General features: G+C 41.0%; 2 long non-coding RNA genes across 2 annotated transcripts in view; both read left to right on the top strand.

Annotated features, from left to right (window-relative positions):
* The first annotated feature begins 1,668 nt into the window (after nucleotides 1–1,668).
* LOC307035977 lies at nucleotides 1,669–9,441 on the top strand. The gene is made up of 3 exons (XR_013807254.1): nucleotides 1,669–3,112; nucleotides 5,666–5,744; nucleotides 8,331–9,441. It is a non-coding gene; the product is annotated as an uncharacterized lncRNA (long non-coding RNA).
* Nucleotides 9,442–15,591: 6,150 nt separating this feature from the next.
* LOC307035976 overlaps nucleotides 15,592–27,802 on the top strand; it is a 29,096-nt gene continuing 16,885 nt past the window's right edge. Inside the window, exons 1-2 of the long non-coding RNA XR_013807253.1 lie at nucleotides 15,592–15,674; nucleotides 15,774–16,285. This is a non-coding gene — a long non-coding RNA (uncharacterized lncRNA). The remainder of the gene's footprint in view (nucleotides 15,675–15,773; nucleotides 16,286–27,802) is intronic.

The raw sequence follows: 27,802 nt of genomic DNA, 5'->3' as shown, positions 1-27,802 counted from the left end.
AATGACCAAGTATCCTATGCCACGTTTGAATGTCATGACACCCATACATTTCATCAACATTTTCATCCTCTACTGTGCTAAGGTAATACAGCCTACCATACACGTCCATTTTGAACTTGGTACCATTCTTGTTGACCAGCCAGTCATTACCGTCCTTGAAGTGGACCTCAGCTCCGTTGGCTGTCGCTGCTTTGACTGAAAAGATGTTTTGTGGAAAAGATGGGATGTAGAGCGCTTGCTTGAGCCTCGTTTTCACCTGTCGTCCTTCGCTGTCCAGCAAACAGACTTCAGCGTCTCCCCTCATCTTCGCCATCCCGCTCACCTTGGATCCGTCGGCCAGCTCGATCATGTGGTCCTCGGGTCTGAAGCTCTTGTCAACTGTTTTGAACTTTGTGGCGTCGTTGATCATGTGTGCTGTGGCGCCGCAGTCGACCATTAGACCTTTCTTGTTCCCTCTCTGTGTAGGGCAGTCACTCATCCTGAAGAAACTGAAAGATGTTGGCTCTGCCTCCGTCTCTTCATCAGCTTTCTTCATATGGTCACGGCCTCGTCCTCGACTGCGCCCCATTCCTCGCTGTGGTGTGTCCCATTTTCGTTCCTCTCTTCTCACGTGGTACCCGTCAGGACATATTCTGGCCATGTGTCCCTTTTTACCGCACGTGTAACACTCAACATCAGCCAGGTCCATTTTCTTTCCTCTTCCTCGTCCTCGTGACCTCGTTGCCCCGCTAGATTTCATCACGTTGTCTTCTTCAACATTCACGTCACTCTTCCCATATTTTTCTGTACTCTCATAACTTCGCAGTTTCGTTTTAAACTCGCCAAACGTTACAGTGTCATTCGTCTGGGTGATGTGCACGACGAATGGCTTGTATGAATCAGGTAGCCCCTTAACTACCATAGCTATCTGAAGCCCATCACTAATGTGCTCTTCTGCTCTTCTCAATGACGTGAATATAGTTTCTGCTCGAATAATATAGTCAGTGACCGTTTCATTGCTAGCCTTATGGAGCGAGGAAAGTTCACAGTACAAACTCACCACGCGGGGTTTGTCTTTTCCTGCATAGTGCTCGCGAAGAATATTCAGTGCTTTTCTTCCATCACGTTTCGCGTCCCTCATTACTAACGACAAGCTCTTGTTGTCCAGACATTGCACTAGCTCTGCATATGCCTCACCGTTCTTGGTTTCATCTTCCGCGAGAGTTTCTTCGTCATACCCATCTATCTCCGGGTCTTCCGAGATAACTTCTCTGAGACCACGTAACTCCATGTGCGCGAGGAACCTCGTCTCCCAGAGCTCGTAACTTTTCTCTTCACCGTCGAATAAAAGTCTGAACCACCTTTGGCCTGCATGACTGGGCCCATAACCTGTAGCGTGAGACATTTCTGCAGCACGTTATATCAGTCACCAATGTGGTTAGCTAGCTATATTCACGGAGAGAAATCACACACAACCATCATCTCTTTGGTCGGAGTTCACAAGACCGTTTATTGTGCGCATGCTCGCAACAGCATCCCAGTGTGCCCAGTGTGCACGCAGGCAACACATGTTCCAAATGTAACTAATGTGATTGGCTTAACATGGCTTTGTCATATAACTAAATATGCTCAACAATATATATAACAATACAAAATAACAAAATATACACAGCTAGATCAGATCGCGTTTTAGATGCGACTTTAGAGTAGAGGGGAATTATTGAAACGGGATTTGTACAGTGTTCCGCGCCGCGTGTATATACGTGTGTGTTTGTGTATTTTTGCGTTTGTGTGTATTGTGTTTGTTTCCCGGGGAAAAGACTCACGAGAAACACCGGCTGTTGTTATGCCTGCAGTGACGTTAAGTTACTCCGTTCTCCGCTTGTAATTATGCCGTTACAAGCTTCAAAGTTGTAGGCCTATTTATCATCTGAATTTGCCGAAACAAGTTTAATGTACTGAAAGCCAAGACTTTGCTTATTTGAAATCAGATAAAAACAAACTGTAACGGACCCTGCCGTGTTATCTATGATTACTATAGTATACACCTTACATTCATAATTTCAGCGGGAGGGAGGGGAGCGGCGCTGAGGAACAGCAGAGTGGCGAGTGAGAGCTGTCATCTTCCCTTTACAAGCTTCAAACATGCCTGAAGCTAGTGAGACTGAATATAACAATCAAAAATAACAAAATGTACACAGCTAGATCAGATCGCGTTTTAGATGCGACTTTAGAGTAGAGGGGAATTATTGAAACGGGATTTGTACAGTTTTCCACGGCATCTGCTGCTGCGAAAATGTGGGGCAGGGCTGAAAAGTGGGGGGGCCAATGGCCCCCTGGCCCCCCTGCTTCCGGCGCCCTTGCCCCTGTCTGACAGAGGCAAGACCTTTTCACCACCAACATTGTGCACACCTTTTTAACACTGAACGTACACCAAGTACCGGGCTGTCCAACCCGACTGAGGGATCTGCCTTCAAGAGGTGTACCGAGGAGTTGCTTGATCCCTGGGCTGGTTTGAGGAGAGCGGTGGTCTGACTGAGAGTCAACCACACTTCCCCTTTAGGGGCACTACTAGAAACATCTCCAGGCTTGCTGGCCATTTAGTATTTAATCGGGTCTCGCTAAGCCAGGGGTTGGCAACCCGCGGACCTCGAGCCGCATGCGGCCCTTTAAGCCCTCTGCTCTGGCTCCCTTGAGCTTAGACAAAAATAAGAAGGAAATAAAATAAAAGTATTTGTAGGACTATTTATATTTTGTTGCATGGTTGAAAATGTTTTGTATCTTGTATTTTGAGGTGATACTGTGACACATAAATAAAAAACAAAACGGTTTTAATTAGGTCAACTAAAATATGCGTCACATCCTGCTACGGTCCCGCGCGAGCGCCTTTTCTTGGAGGCGAATAACCTGACCCCCGGCTCGATGAGCGAACTATGGATAAATCAAAGAAAAAAAAAGTATCGGAGGAACACAGGATTTAATTCTGCGTGGACAGAGTTATATGTTTTCATAGCAAACGATGCTGGTTTATCGGTATGTTTGATATATGTAGAGAGAAGTTGTCAACGGTGCTGCAGCCTTTACGTATTGGGAGAGGAAGACAGCTGACGATCTTCAGTCATAATTCAATGGGGTATGTAATTTATTTCAGAAAACACTTTTTGTTATATTCCACGGAATGCTGTTAACGTCCCGATAGCAATGAATATATTAAAAGCTTTAACAATAAATACATAACAATTTTTATCTCTGGAAGCCGTAGCGCTGTAAAAAGCACGACCAATCATTTTAGCCGGCCCGGCTAAAATAACTGGATGGCCTACCTGCCTGTCAGCTTTCCATCTGTGCACAAACTTATCTCGTGCCCTCATTGGTCATGTGCACGTTCGTGTGTGTTGGAGTAGGGGCTCTGTAAGGAAGTCTGAAGGAAGAGGCAGATTTTTTCCGGTTGTGTATTTTCAAATTCTAGCGCACTCGAGCTGGTTTCTCAATTTTTACCTACCCTACCTTTAACTCTTTTTAGGGTGCAGCTATATGTTTTATTTATTTCAAAGTGGGCCCATTTTAATTATATTTTTTTTCCTTCAAATGTGCAGAGGACTCCCCAAGTGCTGTGTTTAATTTATTTTAAAGTAGGCCTGTGTATTATTTTTAATTCTCCTTTTAGGAGTTCTTTGTTTCTTATTAGACGTTAACAGTTTTATATAATGTAATAAATAGCCTAATAAATGCAAAACAACTGTAGTTTTTGTCTGATATAACAATAAATACAAATGTATAAGCTATCAAGCTATGAAATATGTTTTACGGTTCCAGACAAAAAATGTTTTGGGAAAAAAGGAACAAAATGGCTCTTTTGGTCAAAAAGGTTGCAGACCCCTGGGCTAAGCAGACGTAAGAAACTTACACTCAACGGGTGGACAGACACACCACTGCAAATGGCTTTGATTATACTGCTTTCTGCATGGAGGTTGTGTAGCAGTTGTTTAGTTTTCCTGCTAGTTAACGGCCAAAACTATCAACCATAATTTCAAAAGAAGATGAAGGAAATTGGTTCAAACACAGGAAAGCACTGTCCTTCTTTTTCACCAGATATATCAGCAGAGAAACACAACCACAATCTCACACACACGGTGGTGCTCCGAGACAAACAGAACAAAAAGGCCATCCCGAACAGTTCCCTGATCTAAATCCTAATCAAACATCATTTACAGCTTGTTTTATTTGGGCCCCTGGAGAGAATGTCCCTCCCCGCCTTTGCCATGGCAACCCGGCTCTCATTTCAGAAGTGTCATGCCACATTATCATCCGGCGGGCTCACATACACTCCCGCCTGACAACTTCACCATGGACCCTGCTGAAAAATAGCCCAGCTTTTACACTGCCTCTCCACCTCCCCTCCCTCTCTATTTCACTCCCTGCTGTACCTCCTCCTCCTCCTCCTCCTCCTCCTCTGCGCTCCTTTCTTCTCTCTGCAGGTAACCGGGGAAGATTGGATGCGTGATATATACCTCTTATAATTGGAAACAAGTCCGGGCAGTGGCATCGGTAACAGAAATAGATAAGGATTAACCAAAAGATGGATTGGACATGTATGGTGTCTAATGTGCATGACAGTGTAAAGATTTTTCATCAAGGTCACACTGAAACGGTGATAATCACACAAACATGCATACAATACAGTGCATGTTGTGGATTCATTCATCAATGCTAGAGAATAAATAGCCCACTACAAGCCTGTTTGGTGTTGTCGTATATCAACCTGAAAGTCTAATGCACAATAAACCTCAAATGCATGTGAACCGTGTTGTGAGGTCCACTTTTAATTTAATGACTTATCTAAATATAGAGGCTTTTATTCTGAAATCCCCATTTTTTATCCTTTCTGCTACCAACATAATTTCAGTCTGACTTAAAAAGGGGTTCTCGGAGGTAATGACAATACTCCTTAAGTTTTCTGTCAGACAATAACAAAAAAAACGTTTACATTATGCAATGCCTGAAATCCTTCATCTTTAGTTTGAAGAATTGACACATTTTAATATATTTCAAATGTATTAATGGTGAGCAATGATGGGTTTATTTTTTAAATATTTGTAATGTCATTCACTTTTATATATTCTCGATAACTTTGTGTAACTTGAGGTACCTGTATGTATGGACAGAATATCTGCTCTTACTGACCCCATGTTTTTCAATGTGAAAAACGACATGCCTTACTTTTCATGTATATTTTCTTACATGCTTCCTCTAAGAATATAAGCCTGCCTTCTTCCTCTGGGATTCCATCTTGTGTCTGACCAGCAGTCTTTTAATAATAATCAACTTCTTCTTCCATTGATCAAATATGTAGACCCCATGCCTTTGCATGTTCCATCATGCTAAATGTCCAGGATGATCGAGTGAGAGGGCACAAGATTAGCAATGTGTTCAAAGTATAATATAACATGGCTATGTTCCTACTGTATTGCTCAAATCATTCTGTACCTTCTCAAAGTACATTTGTATTTGAGGCAAAATGGCACAGTCCTGGCAATGGCAAATTTGTGGCAGCATCATTTCGTTCCATCCTTTGAATTGAAGTATATGATGTGTTCACTCAGAATTTGTTCTTGTCTGAAGCAATTTTCTATCCATTAAACACATTTTGGAGCTGTAATTTTGCTCTCCTTTTCCTGTTACATAGTTCCTGCTCCCTACCAGGATGTCTGTGTTCAGTCTGTAATGATGGTGAAGGTGCGGCAGCTTTAACAACCGGTCTTGTTGTGAGTATATAAAGATTTGGGAAAAGCTCCTATTGTAATATATTCCTGCTGAGCTACAATACAGTATATTCCTATACTGTAAGTGCCCAAGGAGTTTGAACCATTTTCTATTTCTAAGACTCAGAGTAACTCACGAGATACTAACCCCAAGTTTTGCCCGCCATAACGATGATATCAAAATACAGTGATTCTACATCATGCCTTGCTAAAAAAAATCATTCTAAATGGACAACTCTGGTATCAAGAACAACAAAGTGGATATTTTAAATAATAGTGCAAGAACTTTGAAGAGACATAAATATGTACACCATCAAATAAGTTGAAAATAGCTAAACTTTTGTCTTTAACTTATTTTCTTAAATACGTCAACAGACCGTCCCCCTAGTTCTCTTTGAACTCTTGAAGCAAGAGTCCCGAAATACAGTATGCATACATTTCAGGTTTAAAGGTCACTTGCTGAGCCTCCCAGTTGAAGAATTTCCTTTTGTGCAGTTGCAGATGATTTCATTATTTGAAATGCGCTATGCAATTTTATATGCCTTGAGCAAGCACCTTGCTGCTTAAAATCAGTGTTTTTAAAGAGCCAAATATTTACGTTTTTTTGCATAAGTAGTTCCGATCTGTAGTCAGCACCTTTGAATGATACGGCACATTTGTATTCTTCATAGCTGACTTATTTTTGCTTTACCTCCTGGAAGAGTGCCCACTTTGAGAATCACTGTTGTTGAGCGGCAGGTATATAAACCAATACTTTGATGGTAAATGGACTACATTTATATAACACCTTCCAGTCTTTGCAAATCCTTAAATGCTTTTACATTTTACATTCACACACCATTGGCCATTGGGAGCAATTTGGTAGTATATTTCCCAAGGACCCATTGACATGTTGACACCAACCTTCCAATTGGTGGTCACCCAAACCGTTCAGGCTTGTTTTGTTAATGAACCCTCAGCTATAGAAAGACTAAGATACTCAGAGCCAAAACACATTTTGTATTAGTTACCAACCCAAATTGAAAAACATATTAAAGTTCACACGCAGAGCTACAGTGAGACAGACCTTCGGGGTTTTATTTCCCTTCTCAGTGACATGTAGAGCAGCTGTCGGCCTAATCGTTCTGACAGGCTTTCTTCACACCAGGCTGCAGCACACAGAGCCAGCTGGGATCTCCATTCCAACAATCATCACGAGCGTCTAACAACGTGGGCCTGTTTGCGTGCATGTAAATAAATAACCATATTCACTTTCAGCTCTTGTATTGGCCCCATGACAAATTTACTGTAAAATCAAGCGAAGGTGCTCCCGGGTCGGCCACAATAAAGCTGGCAAATTGCATCGAGATGCAAACATCCCAATAAAAAAAATCTAATTTCACCCCAAATAAACCACAGGTTCCATTGATTGCAAACCACCACTGTTTTCATATCAAGCAAATCAAAAGATATGACAGCCCCCCTCCCCTCGCTTTACAACCAAAACACAGCACGGCCCCTCCGTTAATGGGCCCGGTTCATGCATTTCAGCATGCAATGCAAATTAGGGGAGGGAAGGACGGAGATGGGCTCGCTCTTCCTCGTCTGCTGTTTTCTAGCATCATTGCAGGTTAGAGCCTGATGAGAGCCAATCACTTTAGCATAACAGTTGCTTGCATGTGGATCAACCACATTGTGTAGCTCTCATTCCACAGTCACGCTGCTGAGCTGAGGCGTGTCAGCATGGCGGCCACCTGGAGGACGCCATCCATCCATGTCCTACCTCAGGATACAGGGTCAGGAAAGAGCCTGGCAGGAAGGACAGAGAGGAAGGAGCAGGGGGAAGAGGGGAAGAAAAGAAGGGAAGATTTAGGGTTAGGGTTCCAGGAGGTGTGTGTGTGTGTGTGTGTGTGTGTGTGTGTGTGTGTGTGTGTGTGTGTGTGTGTGTGTGTGTGTGTGTGTGTGTGTGTGTGTGTGTGTGTGTGTGTGTGTGTGTGTGTGTGTGTGTGTGTGTGTGTGTGTGTGTGTGTGTGTGTGTGTGTGTGTGTGTGTGTGTGTGTGTGTGTGTGTGTGTGTGTGTGTGTGTGTGTGTGTGTGTGTGTGTGTGTGTGTGTGTGTGTGTGTGTGTGTGTGTGTGTGCGCGCGCGTGCGCTCCCTCCCTCCAATCACCCTACCTATAACAATGTCACATCTCATCATTCTGAAAATGCTATTACAATCATTGACATTGTTTTGTCTTTTACACACCAAAAAACCACACACATTGATAAACATACTCACACACGTCTGCGCAGTGCGCACCATATCTGTGTAAACTGTGTTTCAGTGTTAAATAGTGTATTGGTGCGTATATGTACTGTGTGTTTGTCTGTCTATGTTGTATTGGTGTGTGTTTATAATGTGTTGGTGAGTCTATATATTGTGTTGGCGTGTGTACATACAGTCTGGTGTTGGTGTATATGATGTGTGTTAATGTGTTTATATACTATGTTGGGGTGTGTATTACAGTATGTTGGTGTGTATGCATTCCCCCATCATATACAAGGCACGTTGACTTCTTGTGACACCCTTTTCCTTTGTTTTTGTTTATGTCTGATCTTTCCCTTTCAGCAAATGTACACTCTGGCTGCGTTCCTGCTCCTTTGAAAACACCAAAAAAAGAGCCCCCGATCCCCCCCACCACCACCACCCTCTGTCGTGTTAGCAGGTGTGGTCTTACAAAACACCAACATTCAGGTGAAGTTGTACAACATCTTCTGCCATCTCTCTCCCAAGCTCTGCAGATAAAATATTTTACCAAAAAAAACACACCTCAAGATTTTAAAGTCATCCAGCCACAATAAATATATATACGTAAATGGAGGTAATTTTACTATTAAAAAAAAGAACCTCTTCTACACAACATCCTCATCGAAAGGACAATAAAGCAGAACAGCTAATATCCCTGAGCGTAACCATGCACATTTACTTTAAATTAGAGTCTCCATAAAGTTCTACACCATGGTTATTCTTTATGAGACAATTGATTGATTGATTGATTGATTGATTGATTGATTGATTGATTGAAAATTGTATTCACAGATTGCAGAATGGGTACAATATAGTACAGTTCAATACCCACAATTGTTAAGAGGATGCAGACCAGAGAAAGACTTTCGTCTTGTTTACATCCGGGTCCCCCATTTTGATTCATCCTAACATATATGACATACATGACATATACAGATAGATTACATTTTCATTTTAGATTCATTTTCAATTCATCATAACATATATGACATACATGACATACACAGATAGATTACATTTTCATTTTAGATTCATTTTCAATTCATCATAACATATATGACATACAAATAGACAGTACTGTTACATCTAGACATTTATGACATACCAGATCTACAAATATACAGTACTGTTTGTGAGTACAAAAAGAGTCTAAGAAGAGAGTATATACATTGGGGGGGGGGGAACTGAACAATAAGTCTGTAACTTTTGTTTACACTATATCAACCAACCTTTTTTCTCTACACTGTAAAATATTACCATGATTTCACAATATTTAGCTGTAATATTTTACAATAAATTACTGTTTTACTACTTTACAGTCTTTACCTGTGATTTTCACAATATAATACTGTGATTTTGAATTTCACAGTGAAATAAATACATTCACAGTTCGTGAGCAAACGGCTGATTATCAATAAATGCTCATTATCAAGTACCGGTTATTGCGTGTATTCTTTCATGTTGCGGGTCTCAGCATGAGCCACTACCGCGGAGTAGAGGTTTGGGCCATAACAACATGTCCAAGACACTGTGAAATGCACTTTGCACATCAATGGAGTAATAAAAAGTTAAAATGGGCCTTTTCTTTGTTGATTGAGCTGATTGAATTGTGTCGTTATTGTAAAATCCCAGTTAACTAGTCAAATGTACAATATATTATCGTATTATTTACATTTTTATATTTACATTAAATTACTGGCTACTGTGTTGCATTACTTTTACACTAAAAGTGTGAAAATACAGGTAATTACTGTAATTTATGTACAGCAAGGTACCATCATACCACAGCCCTGTACTGCTATATCACATTAATTCCATGGGCATGGCAACTGTAAAGTCACAGTATTTGGTTGTACTTTTATTCTAATTTACTGTAAAATATCTACAGTAAATTACTGTGAAATATTTACAATGAATTACTGTGAAATATTTATAGTAAATTAGTGTGAAATCCATGCAACTAGTAGCCAGTAATTTACTGTAATTTTACAGCCAAAAATTTTACAGTGTATACAGGAGAATATCACAAAGTAATCTTATCTGCAAAATAAATGAGAACTTGTAAATACAAATAGTTTAACTCCCCAGCCTAGGGACTGTCCTTATGAAGTATGTAGTAATGGGAGTTGCTGATAAACTTAGACTTTTTCACATTAATGAAATAATTATTTATTAATTAACCCCTGGATTGTATTAGCTTGTGATTCATTCAAAGGATCTCTGAGTTCTTCATGGTTTTGACGTAGGCTGAAAGACACATTGAGTATCCCAGATTCCCAGTTAAATATAATTCTGCCATTTTTTTCATCTTAAGCTCTGAATAATTTGTGGCTGTATTGAAACATCTTTATTGAAAAAAAGTATTGCTTCGGACAATTTATTTGTCACTGTATTTTGGTAAGGACATATCCTTACTGCCCCTACCCAATTCTACTGAACTTCTCTGATATGAAGTTCAAAATCCATTTAACTCCTATTCTATTTCTTTGTAAGCTGTTTGTTTTTGTTTGTGACATTTAATAGTTCGATAATTAAATCTGTTGGTAGTATACTGATTGGAGATATATTAATATAATAATGATGCTGGACAGAACATTAAACCACAATTGGCCCTACTGTAACAGACACCCAATACAATGCAACATTTTCAACTAAATAATATGCAAAAAATAAGCATTGCTAATATGAGGTTTCTGTATTTGATGTACTTTCTTGCCCACAGTAATGTAGGAAGGCATGTTGTGTTAAAACAAAAGCCACGGCAATTGTACAATACTTAATTACCCAGAGAGCCTTTATCTCTATGCAACAGGTGAGCTGAACATGCAGAAATTATAGAATGTAATTTCACATGTATAAAGAGCATGGAAAATTATACCTGCTTATGGAAGAATTAACAAAATTGCCCAAATGGTGGCGCTAATCTCCTTAAACTTCTATCGATACAGCCAACTGACTGACTCATTTGTTCAGACTGTGTTTGGATTAACCTAACGTTACTATAACCAGAACATGATGATAAACTCCCATTTAGTTTTGTTAGAGATATTCTAATAGGCCTACTACTATTTCTTGTTCTTTAGTTTCAATCTGTTGATACAAAGTATGATGAGGAATGGATCTAGTCTCTAAGATTTATATCACTTTAACTAAATACATTGTGTTCATTTAACATTTCTGCATATCTCCAACCTCACACACATGCGCCTAACCAGTAGGTGCCCATCAAACATCAAATTCCATGCACCACATTTAGCGAACTCTTGACACCTCAGTTCACTCATAGTGGTTAGAAATTTCACCCCGGCAAATTAGCTAATAACTCACGGCCCGTAATGAACCAGGGGGCTATCATGTAAAATGTATTCTGTATTTTCAAGCGTGTGTGTGTGTGTGTGTGTGTGTGTGTGTGTGTGTGTGTGTGTGTGTGTGTGTGTGTGTGTGTGTGTGTGTGTGTGTGTGTGTGTGTGTGTGTGTGTGTGTGTGTGTGTGTGTGTGTGTGTGTGTGTGTGTGTGTGTGTGTGTGTGTGTGTGTGTGTGTGTGTGTGTGTGTGTGTGTGTGTGTGTGTGTGTGTGTGTGTGTGTGTGTGTGTGTGTGTGTGTGTGTGTGTGTGTGTGTGTGTGTGTGTTGGGGGTGGGGGTATTCATTTAGCTCCAGGAGAGAATGGAGGGGTGACCAGGTTTATTAAAGGAGCGTTGTCTTTTAAATAAAGGCATCTTCTCTTCTAGTGTATAACACATAAGAGAAACAGACAAATGGTGAGTCATAGAGGCTGCAGAACATGTCTGTGGTTTCACATACACATTTAGAGGGGGCATTCAGAATCTTGAGTTTGTTTACTGCCATTTAAGCCAATAAGTGGAACAGAAGATTGGAAAACAGAGGTGCCTTTATCGGTGCGTTGAGGCATATCCCCAGAGAGAGATTGTTAGCATATGTTAGCTTCCTGGACACAATTTGGATACATCTATAAGTACAAGGCATGTCGTACACAGTAAACACTTGCACAGTGTGAATTTCTACCATGTAGTGTCTCAAATCGCACACAACTGTGACCGGGTCCTCAGAAGTGACAATTGCGCTGTAAGCTAGCTAGCTAGCTACTGTAGCTAGCTTTTTTAATGGTAGCAAATTAATCCAGACAGCTCAATTAACGGGGGCTCCTCTTTACATCAGTAGAGTCACATGTTTATTAAAGGTCCCATGTCATGCTTTTCCGGTTACTACCCGTCCCCTTGTGTGTTATGAAGGTTTTTATGCATGTCAACGGTCTGCAGAGTCAAAACCCTCAAAGTACACCCTGTAGCGAGTAAAACTCTAACACAGAAAATACCTCCCCAAAACGCCTCGTTGGAGATACGTCACTGTCCATTGATTCTTCCGGGTAACTCATGATGTCATGCGTTACCCGGAACCAAATGGACCAATCCGTGGAGCCGTTACGTTACGTCCACGGAGCCGTTACGTTAAGCCCCCGCTGATTGGTCCAAATTGACCAATCCACGGACTTCCTCACACACACACTCAGTGCATGCAGCTCTGCTGATCTCTCCTCCCTGGCTGCAGGCTGATAACAGACAGTTGGGATCGCGGCGAAATTTTCTCTGCAGACCCATTCTCACAGCGTTTATCAATTTTTTTCTTACTCAATATCAAGCCACACTTATTGTTTTTACTTCGGCTGTGACTTTGTGTGTGCTCAGGGTGAGTTTGGCTGTGTTTGGCTGTGTATTGGTAAACAAGGAAACAACACCTCCACGGAGCTCAGCGCGATTCACAACGTTCCGACCAATCAGAGCACACTGTGCTGACAGGGGAGGGTGGGGGCTGGAGCTATTGGAGCTACAACGAGCCGTTAAAGGCAGAGAGTGAAATTCAGTGAATACACGTAGTTTACAGAGATGCTGTATGAGAAACCAAAGTGATTTTGGAAAATTGTACAATATAAATCTATTCTAGTAGACCTCAACAATGGAATTATGATCAGTGGAAATGGCCATGAAATGGGACCTTTAATGTTGTACAAGAGGGAGTTCTGCCAACCTCTACAAGACAAGAATTCCGTAATCTTTACGCTAATACTAGCTATTGATATTGTAATTTTGTTTATATTTGTCAATTTCATTATTAACCAGATTTCCCGAATTCAGTCTTGTATGACAATATTTTATGAGACTTCATGATCCAGCTGGCTGTCATTTGGCTGTATACAAGCTGATGCCCTAAGTGAAGGGATTTAATGTAAGTCAAGTCATACTAATTCATAGAATAAATCATTATATTGATTATAATAACTAATCAATATTTGGATATTTATTAATTCCTTCTGTTCACCATTTGTATGTACTTTGGTTATCAAACTTTTTTAACTCTAGTGCCAGTTCTCGACAACCCCTATATATGATTTTCCTATATAAATAATTGTAGTAATATGAATTATAATTATTTCATTACGAATAACTAGATTTTGACACCGAAAGTGAAGTGTAAAACCCCAACACAATACTATAGCATGAATGCTGCTAAATGGCATTGACAGATGATGGCTGCTGATTTGTAAAAGAAAAAATGGATTAATGTGGACAACAGATGCAATCCTCCTGAAATATTACTTTTCTAACTCATTACCCTTACAAAGAACCTGACTCCCGGAGAAATGTGGACACCTTGTGTGAGAGTGTTTATGTTTAAGGACAATACTGTCTGAACTGGGAAGCAGATTGTATTGTTCTGTGGCTGTTTCTGCCCTTATAGTGTTCATCAACTGGCTGATGCACATTTACTCCGTCTGAGAGCCTCGGACAACACACAGTATATCAGTTTGAGAGCACACAGACACACACACACAGACACACAGACACACACACACACACACACACACACACACACACACACACACACACACACACACACACACACACACACACACACACACACACACACACACACACACACACACACACACACACACACACACACACGCAATGTATAACTGTGCTTATTTCAATCAGGTGACATTTGTTAGCAACTAACATGAGGGAGGAGCAAAGCGCACCACTGGCTAACCTTTCAGCTGTGAATTATGGGAATTTACCTTCACGCTTCAGTGCGTTTGCTGCCGCTCTGCCTTTCGTGTCTAAATCAAAGGCGGGGATCTGCAACATCGGCACTTTCCCCTTCCTACAAGGGCACATGCTGCACAAACGCCTGATGACGGGTGACATTTACAGCATGCCGGGTCTCAGACTGCCACCGCAAACACTATGCACAAATAAACACACACACAAACACATGCACACAGGTACCCACAACATTGTGTGTTTCATACATGGACCTGGTCAGCTGATATTTTTCTTTACCACGTATCATTCAGAGATTACTTGTTCAATCTTAATGCAAACATTTACAAACATGCTAATATTACCATAAAATAAATGGAACATTTTAAACATAATGTATGTTTAAAGTTGAGTTGTCAAATTTGATAAGCATTTTAGCTACAAATGTCACTAAACCTCCAAATTTGGAATAGCACAATAATGTATTATGCTGGTTAATAAGCACGTGTTGTCTTGGTGTTGCTTCACGCTTATACCAATATATTTTCAGAAATGTCTACGATAGAGAATGGCATTATTCTAATGTTCTGTTCAAGACATTTGTAAGTAAGGCAAAAGATCACAGTTTATTTTTTAAATGATGCATTGATGACCCGTGTAGCTCCTTTTCAACATTACTAAAAGTAATCCACGACCAATGATTTCAAGAGGAGAGCTGTGAGTCTAATGTGTAAGGCAGAACAGCCTCATTTTTTACAGCATCAAAAGGTGCTAAAAAAGCGAGTAAAGCCATAAATGAACAGTGTTTCGGGGAAGGGGCGGAGGTAAAGAAAGAGTTCCACAAACGCAGGCCGAAAATAGGTGAGATGATTTCTTTCCCTCGCGCCGCCTTGGGAAAGCGAGGCGACCGGTGAGCCTGACTTTGCAGAGCTCTGCTTTTCAACCTCCCCACTTCAAGACAGGGCTCACATTTATTATTTGAACAGCTCAACAGGTAATTTTCCAGCTAAAATCCTGATTTGTGCAGACGTCTGCTTCTCTTCAGCATGTATTCTAATTACCGGTGGCTTGCTTTGATCTGAGGCCCCTTTGCCGCTTCACGACTTCCCGTCCAATCGCTTTTCATCAGGCCTCCTAATTTCTTTTTGACACAGTTTTTTTTTTGTGGTAATGGTGGATACGGAGGTACGGTTACATGGGTGAGGTAAAGACAGGGGGGTGGGGAGATAACCAGCATCCCACTAGACGTGGACTTACGACAACAAGAGGGTATTAGGGTTTCAACTAATTAAAAGTGTGTACTCCAAGCTTCTGTGAAATTAAGCATCTTCCTTTGAAATCAATCATATGACTTATTTTTCCGGGTATGATTGGCAATGAAGGAATAAATTATCCTAAGAGCCAACATGGTTTTGTTTCCTTTGAGGTCTTCTCTGTCAGTTCAGGGGAAATCCTTCCAGCGGTGGATCTTCGCTCTTAGTGTCGAACATCCATTGTGACTCTTTTGTTTTTCATCTGCAGGCAAGCCCGGGATAACAGGCCAGATCAAAAGCTTAACCTCAGTCAGAGTATTGGGCTCTCGGTGCAACGTGGAGATAAAGCCAGGTTAGACCTTGTCTGGAGACTGTAAAAGGCTCTGAGGATGAATTCCTGTGCATACTTATTTCGCTCTTGAGTCATTAGCTCCGTCTTTTCTCTCTCCAGCCTACAAGCCGGACGGCCATTGTCTGAGCACAGTGTCCACTGTCTCCAGCCCCATGTCAGGCCGCGCTCTCTGAGGAACGGCTTATCTCTCGGGGACAGTGCCGTTGCCGAGCACAGCATGCCACAAACCTACGACCCCGAGCTCCCCCCCCCACCACCACCACCACCTCCCTCTTGCTGTGCACCCATTAAGGCAGAGTTAATTAAACCACAACTCATTGCCTCAGCAGGAAGGGGGGGTGGGAGGAGGAAGAAAGAAGGTTGGAGGGGAGCACAATTATACATTGGCATTTACTTACCATTTTCTATGTAAAGCGCTCAGCTGGCGGTCACTTCTCAATGCACATGCCTCACTTTTCCCCTGTGCCGCTCGGCGCCAATGGAAGTCAGCGTGCTTCGCTTTTAACTGGACGTGGAGAGATGCAAGTGACGATGGGGAGAACCATTTTCTGTTGAACGACAATATGTGGAGGGACTGTCCATCTTCCTGTCTATCCATACAAGGTCATCAGGTGAGGAGTTGGTGTGTGTGTGGGGGGGGTTCAAACACTGTTACCGTGGCTGGCGACTATTGCGCTTCTCCATTCGTCAGATATGCAAGCCCGCCTTTACCTGCTGCGATTTCCATTACCCGGCTGCCTGTTCCGGCACTCCAATGTTTCTGTAGCATATTAAACAGATTAATAGAACAATGCTCCAGGGAGAGAGCAGCCTGTCAATCTCAGCTAAAAACACAAAAGCAGAAAATTAAAAAGGCCCATGGCTGAACTCCAGCGCTGATAAAAAAAAAAAGTGCTGGAATTTTGCATGGTGGAGAGAGAAAGAGGGAAGGGAGGGGGAAAAAATAGATGGTAAATATTTATTCTCCTATCCAGTTTACAGAACACGCACACTCGCACGCACACAAACACACACACACACACACACACACACACATATGGGCCACAGTGGTAGCTGAAATGACAATGGGGGAAATTAGCTCTGAAATTATCACAGAATGTCGAAGCAAACACAGAGCGCTTTGTTCCTTTTGTGTGACTATCTCTATATTGAGGATCAGCTATAAGAAGTCCAATCTAGAAAACCTGCTCTCTGAGGATGCTGCGTTTCATGCCAGATGGACTTTCTTTTGTTTATCTGCGAATTCCCACTGTTGACTAGATGTAAAATCGAAAGCGAATCCAGAGCGTTGCTGCTTTACGGCCCGCGCTTTCGTTCCCGTCTGGGGAGGGATATCTGAGGCGTCCATCTATAGGGCCACAGCAGGAGGCGTGGGGAGGGAATATCCTCCAGTGACGTCCGCCCGCATCCTGGGAGACTCCGGAGAAAAATTCAATCTGGTCTTCTGCTTGCTGAGATATTGGGAGATTGAGTAAGGTCTGCAGACGGCTGGCTCTTTACATTCATGCTTGTGTTGCTTGATGGTTAGTAAAGGCTATGAGACGAGGCCTGCATCACAACAGCTTCAGCACACGACCCGCTGGAACTGACGTCTGGATCTTTGGTAGATACATAATGTCATGCACAGAGCTTTGGAGGTTTTATTTATAAGGAATGATTAAGAATTATTGTGATGTTTATCATATTATTATTTATAATCCTAACTTTAGGGTTTTTCCAAGAGGAAAAAGGAAAGCTAGGGATTTATTCATGAATTCATGAATAAATCATAAAGTATACCTTAAGTCAAGTTCATTTGGTCGAACTGTAAAAAGGATGTGGATGGGGCAATCCATACAACTCAATTTCAAATGTATTTTTCTAGTGCAGCATGTTTTAACAACAGCATTACTTATTTATTTTTACCTTTACCTAAAAATGCTTGGACATTGTTGCCTCGCTTTTTTTAAGTTTCAATGAAAGTAATAGTTGTTTGAGTACAGGTAAACCACATTAGTAAGTTCACCCAACTCAAAAAATGAAGAGGTTCAGCCTACTCCTAAAATTGCATGGAAGTTGTTGCCTCAATTTCTTAAAGTTAAAGCTAAGGAACAATTTTATACAGTCAGTCACTTCCTTATCCACAATATTTTTACAACATGACATTTTGCACAAAGCATCTTATATTTAGAATGTGCATACACTACTGTTTCCATTTTACAGCCATCATATCAAATTAAATCAATCGGGGAATAAATTACATCAAAGGTGGCAGTCAAGTTGCTTTTTTGTCCTTTGAAATGTCTAAATCTCAAAGACATTCAAACAGAGAAGAAAATAATCTTACAATTAAGAAATTGTTGAAGATTTTGCTTGGCTGACTCAGCACTAATGAACATGTAGCCTACCGTGAGAGTTATTTAAGCAGCGCGCATAAAACATTTAGAATGTTTTCTTTTATAAAGCATTACTTATATTGTACACTAAGAATACACATAATTAAAAAGAGTTATAGGGGAATATAAAGAAAAAAGGAAAAGAACATATACCATATATATAATCATACTGTATACACATACATACATATTTTAAGTAATTACATATCACTACAGTAAGCACCCGTACTGCATAATCAGTGGCAGAAAAGTGGGCTGAATTTCTAGGTTTTAATAACATATTTTGAATAAAATATTTGATGAAAGCTTAAGATTTCAGTTAAAGTTTTTACATGTTTTTTCACAAATATTTGTTCACAAATATTTTGTATGGTGTGTAAATGTATAAATGGGAATATTTTGTCAGTCCATAGCAGATGAATAATTTGAATCCCAATAAAGGAGGTTCTAACATGTGTCAACACTGTGCAACAACCACTCATATTTAAACAATTGTGTCCTTCTTGTCTCTTCTATTGTGGAAGTGACTCAAAGGTGCATCAACAACCCTCAGATGCATGCTGGGAAAGTATGGGTTATTGATCTACAGTAATGTAGCATTTCTCCAAAAACAAACTGCATGCTTCAAAACTGTGCGGATCTACTTGCTCCACTTATCAAGTCCTTCCTGTCTGAGAAGGAAACGGGCCTCTATGTTTGAACCGGCCAACGATGAAAGAATAAAAAGTTAAAAGCCAGACTCAGGTGTCTCTTCCTGGCTCCTCTCTGCACTGGAACACTGCAAATCATCTTTAATAGTCGTTATCTTGATTCTTCATTACGTTAAACTGTCTTTGCTAGCATCGTCTAATGCAATGGCTCTCCTATGGCCTGAGGGAGTGTGTGCTTGGGGTGTGTGTGAATGTGTGGAGGGGGACTTGTGCTCATTGTATTATTAGCAGGTTAATTGCCCCGGTGCAAAACGGATGGCAATAAGATGCTATTTTAGTTGAATTGTTAGCAGTGCTGTACTGTAAACCCAGAGTTCTGCATCAGAAACTGGCAGCTGTGTCATACTGTATATGATGCAAGGCACATCATCATGGTGTCAGAGAGAGGAGCTGGCACACAGCGCCACCTAATGGCAGCAGGAGAGGACAGCATGTCTGCCGGAGCACAGAAAAATCCTCTCCAAGTGAAGAGAAGAGTAACTTCTGAGCAGCAGTGTTCATCTATTTTGACATCTTTTACTGATGAAAAAATAGATGAACACACACATTTTACATGTAATACCACTCTGTTACAACTTAGCTCTACATTTAAAATGTTGCAGATGTTTCATATCAGCGTTATATTATACATTCAGTATAAAAGGTCGTCGTTTCTGATTGTTAGCTGATATGAAAATGAAAATGATCTGCTGCAGCTGTATGTTGGGAGGTTAAAAGCACAATATGTCCCTTTAAATCTTAGAAGCATAAAATGTAAAACTTGAGTAAAGAATTAAAATCTCAAAGGGTTAGGGTTTTAAGGACATGCATACATATCTTAATGTATTCATGTCCTAGACAGAACAGCGATACGATGGCAAAAATGTTAGAGGTTTGTATTAATACAAATCTGCAAAAAAAAGTCTTCACAAAAAAAAACGTGTTTCAGAAGAAAACACATTACACCATCTGACGATCATAGACTACTGACAAATGTTTGCAAAAATTAACTTGTAATAGAGTTATTTGATAGTCAAACTCAGTACGATGTCGAAAAGCCTTCAGAAGGTTGTTGAACATTAAATGTTGCAATAGTTTTAACGTATTCATCAAGTGTGTCTTGCCCTTTAGAATACAACAAACATTTGGCTGGGAAGAAATATAAGAATGTTCTCTTATTTGTGTCCGTATCCACAATTAATTACTTTGTAATTGGTACCCACTTAATTTTCTTTTAGTCAAGAGTAAAGTGTTAACATAAGTGGGTCTATTTTGACCGGTGAGGTGGTTTTCTTGAAGTATCTTTGTAATTAAAATGTTTTATCATTTCATATTCCAGCTATTCCTCAAAAAACTTGTTTTGGATGTCATGCCATTCACATTTTTTATTTACATTTTAAGAAATTGTAGTTTTTGTATTTCTACCCCAAGCTTCCATAAGAGGGTCACAAATGACCAAAATATAATACTAAATATTATACAAGTGATTTTTCTTAACCAAAATGACAAAAATGGCATGAAAACACATATTATTCTAATACGGATCCTTTTTGACCCACTTATGGAAGAGTGTAGGGTCCAGTCACTCGTGCATCTAAGGGTTAAGGTTTCCAAGTGTTCAGAAAAAAATGTTTCAGATATTCTTCATGAGGCCCATTTTGTGTAGCCTTGGATGTGCTACGTTCACTGGTAATTTTACCGGAGGAAATACCCTCTGAACTTTCTGAGCCACAACTGATCATGATACAGAATAGGACTTGATGAGGAACCTGAGAGAGAAACAAACAATGTAAGATGCTGTTTTTATGTCTCATCAAATTGAGAAAAAAGAGGGTCTCTAGAATTAAGCACAGCAAATTAAATTTGACAAATAACAGAGGGTCAAATGATGAGAACTTGTCAAATGTAATTTTCCTTTACATTGTGCCTTTAAAACATCATCCCTAAAAATTACATGTATTTATTTAATGATACGCGAAAATGTATAACCACAAATCACAAAATAAAGCATGCATGACTGGTGTTATTTTAAGTCACTAAACATCTATACTAATCTCAGAAACACTTTCCGTCACTAACTTAGACTTGATTGATGTTCAGTTCTAGTGTATTTGTATTAGACACATGACATAACCATATCAACATTGTCATCAGCTCAGGGCTTGTCTCATCAAGATTAGGGCAGTGAAAGAGATGTGAGTGTCTTGTTGATCTCCGTAATCATTTATTGGGTGTATTCCATGTGATAAGCTGTCTTAGTTTTTCCTTTCAGCCATTGTAGGGATACTTCCTGGTAGTTGTAAGCCTCTTTAGCCAGAACCGGCTGACTACAAGTCTAGAACTTTCTTACAGTGGAGTCTATTCCTACCTAAAATAAAGAACAGCTACACTTAAATGCATGAAAGGTGAATGCTCCTTGGGATTTGTATGATCAAAAAAAATGTACTGCCTCTTGCTTATTAGTGAGGATTTAAAATGATAATCATGAGACATGAGAGCCTGTAGACCAGTGACCAGGCCACATCGGGCCCGCCAGACATTCTCATCCGGTCCCGCACAGCGGGGGTGACTGTGGCGTAGGCGGAGTGGTTATTGCGTTCGCCCCCTACTCATCTTTTTTTTTACAACGTCTCGTGAGTAATGTGCAGTACCGGAGTCCAACAGAGAGGCAGCAGCTGCGGGACAGTAGACTGAGTACTGAGTAGCCTTCCCTGCCCTGAAGAGTCTGCTAAGCTATATGCGCTCCACAGTACGTGAGCGTGCTCAACTATCACCCCCAGTCAAAAGGCAGGGGCGGACTAGGAGGAAAAAGTGGCCCGGGGATTAATTGACAGAACCCACTTAATGCGCGGCATGTATCAGCCGGCCGGCGACGAAAGTATGTTACTTAACAAAAAACCCTATGCATTTAATGTTATTTTGGACCATTATTCATATAGTAATCACATTACCTGAGCCCTTGAGTTAAATAGAGCAAAATAGTTACAGCATATATTTATTCATTGTAATGTTAACAGATCATTGATGCAATAACATTTGGACCCAATTTGCCTGACTTGGCGAATGGAATTTAACATGGACTTAGGAAGCATCCTCAATGTGGGTGAGATAATTGAACAGTGGGTGTGGGCAGGTGGTGGACCTCACATCCTCTAGGGGGGTCCGGAGGCATGCTCCCCCGGGAAGAGTTTTTTTTTTAAATGTTGAAGTTAAATGCATCAATCTGGTGCACTTTGAGAGCAAAATTAGGGACTAAATCTATGGATATATCTCTCAACACCCATATGAACAGATTTACTTTTTCTTCCAACATTTATTTGAACAGCAAGTGGGGGCGAAAGTGACTGCACCCAAAACAATAAACCTGCTAGCTAACTAGCCTAAACTCAGTAGCAGAATGTGGGCAACACGTTCTTCTCCACAGCCGCGCGAACTCTGAGTCAGACGTCACTTCCCCCTTTTCTATCCTACGGGTACAGCCACTCCCCCTGAACCCTGTTTCCCTGCCAGCCAGCCCCCCCTCCCCTATGCAAGCCCCTCCCTCTGAACCCAGGGCTCGCTACAATACTGTATACTCCTGTATACACAAACTATACAAAAACGCCTTTACGCTTTGGAGCTTGTTTATCCATCTGTAAGCAACTGCCAACTAGGTCTCTCAGTCACTCACTCCTGATCGTTCACTGCGCAGTGACAGCTGCTATGGGCCTGATGTGTGAAAGTGAAACTATCTGATAGATAGAAGTGGGGCGTACAGCACCGGCCCACCGGGAAAACTCCCGGTATTCCCAATGGCCAGTCCGCCCCTGGCTAAAGCTAACGTTAGGAGGGCCTAGCTAGCTAATTGGCTAGATTAGCGTTGTATTACATAGTACGCCCAAAAAGTATTTTAACACATTCACTTCACCTCGTGTCCTGCTGCTAGCGTGCACATATTACATGCTGAATAACCACATTTTTCATTCCATCAGTGCCCCGAGTTTATGAAGGGTTCAATTTGTGCCAAGGTCCGCAGCGAGGGACTATTACAAACGCACCTATAGAGACAGAATCACGTTTTTAACCAAGTATTTTCCAGAGTGTCTTATATGTGTGCCTTACTAATGTAAATGTGTATCTTATATTTTCTTTAACGGGTATAAAAACACATAGATACATTTTCTCACCATAGATTATGATTCGCAGCTGAGCTTCTGTCACGGGCACACAGCGGATATGAAACCTCCATCTTGCATTGAGATGCTCAACTTTTATCTTTGGGACCTACAGTAGCTTGAGTTTGACACCTTTACCAGCTCCTCTCTCTCCTTCTTTATATTTCAGATTCTCAATCCTCTCTGGGTGGTTGGCCGGCCCTCCCAGGCTCCAGGTGCCGGGCCGGCCCTGTCTGTTTTCATTCCCCTCCTGGAGGACAAGTCATTTGGGGGAGAGAGAGGGAGAGCAGATGACCACTGGCTCCTGACCTTTTCTCCCTCAATTCAACTCCTCGCCGCCTTACCCGCCGAATGTGGCAATCAGGCTAGGCAGAAGTGACAACCTCATCTGAGCGTGGCCAGGCCCCACACACAATCAAAGTGTCACTTTCCATCTATATGCGGGGGCTGCAGGCAAGTGGTAGTACTGGAATAGGGGAAGATGAAGGTGAGGGAGGAGGGAGCTAAATCCAAGCTACATCCCTGTTAGCATACTTGCTTTCGTAGCGCTGCCAGTCATGCTTGAAAACACGCTAAAATATTTAGGGGTTGTTTTTTATCTCACTGTCACCAGTTGTACTAAGCTATTTTTCCTTTTAGCCATGTTTGTGTTTCATTTAATCGTTTATTTGGCAGGGACAATGCACAGTGATGAACATAAAATATGTGTCAAGCGTAACAGTGCCAGATTTAGCTTTGAGCTAATTTCCATCCACAGTCCCTCACATAAAACATTTAAGAAGTTTACATTTTACAAACATAGCAAAAACAAAATACATGATATGCAAAAAGTGCAAAGGAGCAAGAGCAGCATATACAAGTATGTACAACATGGCAGTACAATATAGCAGCAACGACATAATGTGCAAGAGAAGATACCCCTGTGTTAAAGTGCATTTAGCGGTGATTGCATGTTTGTTTCTCAACCATTCTTTGAGTTGTCCTTTAAAACTGTTCAAATTGGGACAATCCCGTATCTCAGTTGGGAGGTTATTCCAGAATGAGCTGCCTTTAATGGAGAGTAAATTTTGACCGAAAGTTGTCCGCCTACGGTGGACTACAGTCTCCTCTGGTTTCTGACCTAGTGCAGCGTCCAGTGTTTTTTTTTTGGATGAATGTCAAAACACTGTCAAACACCTTGATAGCTCTCTTGTACAGCTGTTCTATGGGTTTCAGGTTTGTGGCACAAGCAAACGACCAGTTTATGAAACAGTATTCAATGTGGGATAGAATCATACAGTGGAGGTATGACTTTGCAGCATTGACAGTTAAGAAAGGTCTAATTTGTTTGAAGTTGAATTTAATGGTATTGGATAATTTCTTAATATGTTTCTTAAAAGTCAAGTTCGAGTCCAATATGAATCCAAGATACTTGAACTGGTAGACTATATTTCTGCTCCGTTTAAAAACACATTGGATCCTTCGATTGTGACTGGTCGTTTACTGAACATCATGCATACTGTTGTTTTTTTACGTTTAACTGTAAGCAAATGTTGTTCAGCCAGTGTTGAACCTTGTCCAAAGCTTTTGAGGGACAACCTTAGATCATTTCAGTGTTATTCCCGTGTACAAAGATGACCGCATCATCTGCATACATTTGCACATTCAACTCAGGAGATACATTAGGCAATTCATTAATGTACAGAGAAAACAATAACGGTCCAAGAGTGGAACCTTGTGGAACCCCAACAGGGTTCACAAGGTAGGGGGATTTGGCACCGCTGACCAAAACACACTGTTTTCTGTTAGATAAGTAAGACTTAAACCAATGTATAGAAACTGCAGAAAAATTGAAATTAGTCAGCTTTGTAAGGAGCACTTGGTCAACTGTGTTAAATGCCTTCCTCAGATCAAGGAAGAAAGCACCTACATATGGGCTTGTGTCCAACATACATTGAACCTTTTCCACAAAGACACAGTTAGCTGTCTCAGTGGAGTGGTGAGCACGAAAACCAAACTGCATTGGGTGGCAGTGTTTTGATGCTGTTAGCTTTCATGCTAAATGGGACGTTAGCTTCTCCTCAATCTCAACTAGAGGAGGATTCTTTTCCTTCACTCTCCAGCATTAGATGAAAGTGTCTATATCTATATTTTACACATGGTTATTTGAACCAATTACACAAACCAAGAGAGAAGTATTATTTTGTATGGACCTGCTCAATGTGAGGCAGACTGTTAGCGTCAAGCGATTATAGCCGGCGTAAGCCAGTGTGAAATACAGTGAAATGTAGAAAGCCGAGGAACATGTGTTGGAACATGAGCTGCCATGTAATAGACTGACTAAGAAGGAGGTTGAGAGTGGAGGATCACTGGGAGAGGCGCTTGGTTTGGTAAGTTAGCGGAACAACCAGGCACGTGCACTCATAGACATCAAAGTGGGCTTGAGCCCCTGCCCTTCTTCTCCCTCCAGAGAAAGTGCCCTTTTCATGGGGTGCTTTTTTTTCCCTCCAATAAATGAATATATGTCTACTGCTGTTTGCGCAGTTTCCCTTTCCAAAAATATATTGATTGAATAAAAAATAAAAAATATCAGGTCAGGAGATTAGACTGTGAAGTTTCGTTGCTCTCTCTACCATTCCTCCCTCCCTCCACGTTTCGATGCTCTCTCTACCATTCCTCCCTCCCTCCACATCGGCAGTCACTTCAGACAGACAGGTAGCAGCACCTCCCACCTTACAGTCCCACGTTATGCCGGCTTTTCTTGGCTTGTTTGAAGTTGAGTGGAGATGAACAGATGACTAAACTGCCAGTGCCTCGAGTTTACAGCTAATTAGCCAAAAGACAAAAACAAATATAGTTAACTACTAGGGTACTAGCTAATGGATAAGTTAGTTCAAGGTTTAGCTAAGGCAATTTATCATGGGCATACAGGCTAATGTACTTTAGGCCTACTTAAGGGGAGAAACTACCGGTGAATACAATAAAATGTGTATCTAATAACGTCATCACAATCGCCACATTGATATGAAAATTAGGCGTTTACTAGGCCTAATTAAAATGCTCACATTTGCATGCAGTTACCAAGGCATTGCAGGTGAAAAGGGTAAAACAAAAAACAAAACAAAAACATAGCACCTCACAACTTCCCCAGATAGTTACTAACGTCAAGTCAGTAGTTTCCCCGGAAATGTTATGTTTAAATGCAGATTAGTTTTATATCTATAGATTAATTCAGACAGGGTAGTAAGACGAACACTATTTAAGTCCCTTACACACCAAGCCGATTTCGGCCGTCGATAGATGTCGGGCCGTCGATGAGCATTGTGTCGCCCTACTCAGATTGGTGTGTCTGGTGTGTCCCGCACCGTCGTGTCTTTTCGGCCGTGCCGACACCTTCCACCGTCGATTCGGCTAAAGGCCGTCGGCCAAAGAAATCACTCTTGGCTGTTCAGCTTAGCGAATCAGTGCATGACAAGCTAAACGTAAGTGAGGGACACAAACAAACTATTAAGAAGGCAAATCTGAGATTTCATTTAACTCCAGCTCTTGACACAGGTTCGGGAAAGCCCCATGAGCTTCTCGCTGTAGAGTGAAAATGGAACGCACACGCTATTTGTTGTTTGTTTATATCACGCAGCCTGTTCTTCTTCTCTCGGTGTATCACGCTTTCTGTCTTCCGGTTGTTGCCTCTTTTGAATGACGAATACACACTACTGCCGCCTGCTGGTAAGGAGAGTTATTGCCACTCACGCATGCGCAGTTCGTACGTGCAACTTGGCCGCCGGCTGAAGTCTCCATGGGAGCCTGCCTTCAGGCGCCAGTCTCAGTACACCTCCATTCTGAGAACACCTCCACTCTCAGGACAGGAAGTGCACGCTAAGAATTACAAAATAAAATCGCCACTATCAGTACAGCGCCACTTTTCCGAACAGGAAAAGCACGGAAATACAAAAAATCGTACTGACACTTATTATATACATATGTATATGTATATATATATATATATATATATATATATCAATTTATATATATATATATCAATATATATATATATATATATCAATATATATATATATATATATATATATATATATATATATATATATATATATATATATATATATATATATATATATATATATCAATAGGGACACCTTACAATGTATTGTTTACTGCTCTCAGTAGCCTACAGCACCATTTTCCAAACAGGAAATGCACGCAAATACAAAATAAAATCGCACTGACACTTATTATATCGATATAGATATATTTATATATATAAATAATGACATCTTGTATTTTAGTTACACCCGCTAGACAGCAGTGGAGGGTTCGAGAAACAACCGTGTTTGCCGGGTGCACCGCGGCGGTGGTGGGGAGGTTCCAGCCGGGAACCTCCACCCCGCTGCGGGACCCGTGGTGGGACCCCTGAGTCAGACGGTGCGTCTTGGTCACGCTTCATATCGGCCGGCCCGGGAAGGAAGAGACACCCAGAGTTGGGGAAGTCCCCGACCCCAACGCAGCACGCCCAGTGGCGGAGCCAGGACATTTTCAGTCGGGTGGCCAGGATGGAACCAGTGATCACTTTGGGGTGGCCTTGAAATCACTATTATATGAAAATAAAAATACATCTCACTAGAAAAGAAGGAGTTATTTAAGGTACCTACAACACACCTCTACATTATTTGGGATTAAGTGGTAGAATAGATCAAATAATATTCAGTATATCTAACATTTTTTTTCATATTCCCGCAACAAAGCTTACATTATACAAATGTAATGCAATATACAGACTGTTTAGCTTATGATGATCAGCAGCCCTATGAGCTCATTCTCTCAGTGTATCATCAGGAATACAGAGACACACACACATCATTTAAATAAGAGTTTTTTAAATTGAATGATAGGTTAAGAATAAATATCTTAAAGTA

This window comes from Notothenia rossii (assembly GCF_949606895.1).
Source record: "Notothenia rossii genome assembly, chromosome: 4".
NCBI lineage: Eukaryota > Metazoa > Chordata > Actinopteri > Perciformes > Nototheniidae > Notothenia > Notothenia rossii.
The sequence above is the reverse complement of the archived record's forward strand: the minus strand, read 5'-3'. Positions and strand labels throughout refer to the sequence as shown.